The following is a 5,208-nucleotide window of genomic DNA, read 5'->3' on the forward strand; positions in this document are numbered from 1 at the left end:
CCTCCTTGAATGTGGCCTTTCCAGAGCATCTAAATGCTTTGAAACATCTAGACTGGGCGCTGGCAAGGGATCAAAGTCACTAGACAAACCGTTGTACATTTGATCTAGTGTTACAACATCACTTTGTCCTACCAGCTTGCTTTATGTTCAGAGGCCTTACCTGAAGTTTCTCTGCAAGCACTTTGCAAGACCACAGGAACCCACTAGAATAGGCAATATATGATCTAAAACATAAGCACCTTTAGCAACTTCTGCTCGATGAAGTGCTTTCAGGAACACTTAACAGTAAGTGGGCTCTAATGAATGCTAAATTACAATGGAAGTTCTGTGGAACAGTGTATTACACTTGCATTAATATCAAATGAGTTAATTGTGAGAAATGTTATTACAGAAAATGCCACAGGAATTAGCAAGGCATTAGGAGTTACCGCACTGATTATGCCCCGACTGGAGCGCTGCCACCCAGATCTTCGCCTCGAGTCCCCTGCTGCTTCTGCAGGATCAGTTTTCTCCCATGCCATCAGGCCTCGCACGCTCAGAATTCCCAACCTGGAAAAAAAAAAAAAAGGACCAGAAAGGCCACCAATTTTGGATGAATACAGCATCAGACACAAAAGGCAACATGGTGTCATGTTAGCTACTTGACAGATACCACAAATGTGCCGGTGTGCATTGTTTTGCCCACTGATATTCTGGAAACCAGAGGAAATGTCAATTGAATACCAGTGCAGAATCTCATCCAAAAAAACTGCAGAGCACGCTATGAGCTTAATCAAGTTGTTAGTGGTACTAATGCTGACAAATCTGAAGTATATATTAGTATATAATATGAAGCAGGTTCTGGGAGATGCTGACCAAAATCATGGCTCCCAAAGGAAGACAAAAGATACAGGCTTTTCCCAAGAAATCTTATAGTTGAAACAGAGGAGTCTAAAACAAAGGAAAGAGAGGGAATGACAAGAATTTCTGGCATATTAAGATACTAGTGGTCAGCAGTGAGATGTGGCAAGCAGGCCCACAGCTGGGCAGGTCACAGGGGACCACAGCTCTTGCAAGAGACAGAAACTCTAGCCCCTTGCTTGTGCCACACTCTGAGTTCAGGAGCTACTGACTCACACAAACAGCAGTATCACTCATCAGGTGATTGACAGCATCTTGCTTTTCTAAGAGTCAGCATTTCCCAGCTCCTACTGAGTTTCTATTGGCTTACTTAACCTCTAATTTGGAAAAGAAAAATACAGGCTGCTACACCACCTTGACGTCTCAGACCTACCTTATGTAACTGTACCAGTAAAAAAAGGAAAACAACAAAAAATCAACAAAACAGTCTTTTTGCTGGCAGTTTCTTTGCAACAGAGAGTGGATTATTCTGCTGCCTCAGCAAAATAGTCCCTTTGCCATTATGAACTGCTTGTCCACTGATGAGCTTTACCATTATAATCACCCTCACAAAGTCTTTGTAATGCTGATGTTGACATTTAAAGAATGATCCATCAAGGTCAATCATACCCATAAGGACTGTAAATTGTTTTTCCGCTATTGCAGTCAGCAAGTCATGCTGACTTACTCTGTGGAGAGAGCTGGTGAGTAATACCAATCGCAAGTTTGAGTAGCAGAGACTAGAGGAATTACTCCCCAGGAATAGTTCTAGTGACAGAATAGGCTTTGTTGAAATGATCTTTGCTTGTGTCACAACTGCCAGAGTTGCAAACACGTGGAGTGGAAGGACACAGTTGTTTGCAGGGGCACCCTGCAGATTATTCCAGTGTTTTTACAGTCCAGTACATGGTAGTCTTTGAGTCCTCTTTCCTTTCATTATTTAAAGAAAAAAGTTACTAGTCTTTGGTTGTTACCTCACACTGGGAAAAGCTTTCATCTTACTTTCTTAATTGCTGTTGAGTTTACAAAGTGCTTTGATTACAGTGGTTACATATTGTCTGCAGGTCACTTGTACCTTAACAGCAGGGCTTGCAAATGTATATTGATTTTCCAGCAGGACCTGACTGCAGTGGAATGGTGCTAAGCCCTACGGATACCAACTCAGCAACCAGAGGCTCTTCCCTGATCGTCATAAACCCCAGCACTGTCACCCGATTCACATAGAAATTTGGCATATTCTCTTCAAGCACAGCTTTTTCCTATCCCTTCCTATGTTAATAAACAATGAATGCTGATCACCTTCATTCCTAGGCAGTAAGACAAACACTGCTCTGGCCTTGTCCATCACTCTGCAACCCAATCACTTGCACAGGGCTTGGCTGTGCAGAGCAGAGGGTTGGGTCGTGCTGTTTTGTCAGGAGGAGGTACCAAAACTTTCTCAGACCACAAGCCAGGGTGGAATAACAAGGGCACTTTGCAGCTGTGAGGCTCATAGACCTGCTGCCAGCCACAGCTGGCTCCACCTCCTGCACACCTAGAGAGGGCAGGGCCATGTGCTGGGTGTTCACCACATGAATCAGCTGGCCATGCTGCCACATATTCTTCCAAATAATTCTTTTGCTGAAGCTCCTACCAGCCTTCAAGGTTCTGTATCCTCCCATGCTGGTTCAAGCTCACAGGGGCATCCATCCAGCAGACTGCCAAGATGGTAGTTTTCAGGGGTATTTTGGTTTCTACACTGACAGGTCAGTCATTGAACCTCCACTTTCTCCTTCCTGACATTGCCTGCAGTGTATTCAGGTAGCTCAGAGACTTATCACGGTGTGAAAAACTCATTATAGCAATGTATTATGATACCTTAAGAAATGCTGGAAGAATACACTGTTTATCAGCCACAGGTTATATAAATAGCTGCATAACTACATGATTACCAGGGTGTTGCTCTTCTTTGTTATCTGTTGCCATGGCATCTACAAGTTCCAGACCTGGACTGGGTTCCACAGTGTTAGCTGCTGAATTGACATGGATCAAAGTGACAGTGCCTTTACACTCTGAGTATTATTAAGTTACCAATTCTTCCTGGCAATTCAGCTTTCAACCTATCCTTTCCTCAGAGGAACAGAAGAGCCATCCAGCCCAGGTGCAGGGGTTCTCTCACAGCTACAGTAAACCAGCTCTTTGCGTTCAGCAGTCCTACATACTGTGGAAAAGATCCAGAAATCAGATCTTTCTCAGCCTCTGTTTCATCCCAAAATTAGTCTGTGGAGAGTTCAGATACCTCCGCATCTTGAAATCTGAGATGCCAAGAAATTGCTCCATTTTTCCTCTATATCTGTATGTGAAGGTGTCATTCTGTATCAAGTCTCACTGAAAAATATCCCAACATCTGTGCAGCAAACAAGGGAAATTAATTACTTTGGAGACATGGGGGAAAACAAAAAGATGCCGTATAAATACCAACATTCATTCCCAAAATGTGATCTTGAAAAAAACTGCCAACTATAATAGGTAAGCAATGCCAGAAGAAAAAAGTTAGGAGACAAAACACACACCAGAGAAAAAGACAATAATCAATATATTAATATAAAACAATAATACAGCTGGTACAATAAAGTGGTACCATGGGGAGACATGCAGTGCATCATTAGTATTCTGCTCTAATGAAAGCCACACCACACAATGTACATTAACTAGTGTAAAGTCTTTTCAGCACAGTGAATATTCCACCACTTTACTGGCCCATTTATTTTAACTGAAAGAGAGATGATCCTGTTGCCAAACCATCAGATGGTAAAAGGGATAAATTTGATGGATAATAAAAAAGGGTCTGCCACAGCTTTGCAAAATATATTTCTAATTTAAATGCACGTGGAGTACAACATTTACACCATACCTGCAGAGAAAAATAAAGGTGGGGGTGGGTAAGAGAGAACACAAGAAGGAAAAGGAGGAGGGGGGAAATATCATTTTAAATAAACAATAAAAAAGTCACAGACATCACTCATGGGGGAGGGGGCGGGTTCAGCCTGTTCTTGTGATACAGATTGACAGCCCTTTTAATATGAAATAAATCAGCCAGGATAAGGAATGTCTGAGAGAACATACAGATTGAGTGCTGATTGACAGAGCTTCTCTGAAACCCATTCTGTTTGCACTCAGTTTTTTAGCAGCTAACTTGAAAGGATGTCAGGTGCTTTGAAATGTTTCAAGTGAACAATCATAAAATGCGCTTGTTGGTGCTCAGGCTGAAGCAGGAGAGCGGCAGGGCTCGTGTGAGGACAATGCTGAGGAAGGCAAGCCAGGAGAAATGAAAGCAAAGCTTTCCTCTTCCATTCAGGCATTGGCCAGCCACCAGGATTTTTTGAACTGCTGTCAACATCCATACCTACTTAGCACAGTATTTTAAAGTGAAGATGCCATGTATTGGAAACTTGTATCATGCCCGGGGGGGATGCAGCGTTGCCTTCCCTCTATAGACTTGGAGTCACTTTCAACCAAGGACTGGCTAGCCCCGTTGCTGATAATGAGACAAGACATTTTTAAAGTTATGTGTCCAGTTTGTACCATTGCTCCTTTCCTGTTAGACTCAGACCATCATTATGCTGCCTTTGATAATGTGGCAGATACTATAGTTAGCTGTCTCCTCGTGTTTCCTGAAATGTCCTATGTCTGTTGTTATCTTGCAAAGCAAATACCAGTACATGTCATAGTCACATTGAGAGAGAAAAGATGAAAACCAAGCCAAATGGCATTTGCTGCCTTGAAAATGACACTTTGGGCTTGTACAGGTTGTTTTTTAAGAGTGGTTTCACTTTTTTAAAAAGTGGATTGACATTTTTGCTTGTATGTAAGGTGCAAAAGTCATTCAGAAAGGAGATGCTGGGGTTCTCCCTCATGTTAAATCAGCTCAGTGTGGGAGAGCACTCTGTAACACAGTAAGACTTGGTGAAAATTGATGGGTTCAGCTCAGGTGCTTCACCCAAATGATTCAAAGCTCATTCGTGGGAGAGAGAGTGAAACAAACCCAAAGACAGCTGGTCTGCTTGCAAGGTCCACTTCTCAGGTAGCCCAGAGTGGCCTGGATGGAGGAGCAATCCTTGTGCCAAGCTCTCACCTCTCTATCATAGCCTCAGCTTTTGGTATGGTTGCTTCCTTACACTGGAGAGGCTTCTCTCAGCATGCACATCTTTGTATCCAGCTCCTCCAAGCATCAGATCTTCAGAAGGTATTTCTGTAGACACCCAAATTTGTGTTCTGATACTTGTCTTTCCAACCTTTGCAAAAAGAGATAAAAATTTTCATATATATTTGGATAAGATCTGTGCCCCC

The sequence above is a fragment of the Chaetura pelagica genome, unplaced genomic scaffold (genome assembly GCF_000747805.2).
Source record: "Chaetura pelagica isolate M959 unplaced genomic scaffold, ChaPel_1.0 scaffold10, whole genome shotgun sequence".
Taxonomy (NCBI): domain Eukaryota; kingdom Metazoa; phylum Chordata; class Aves; order Apodiformes; family Apodidae; genus Chaetura; species Chaetura pelagica.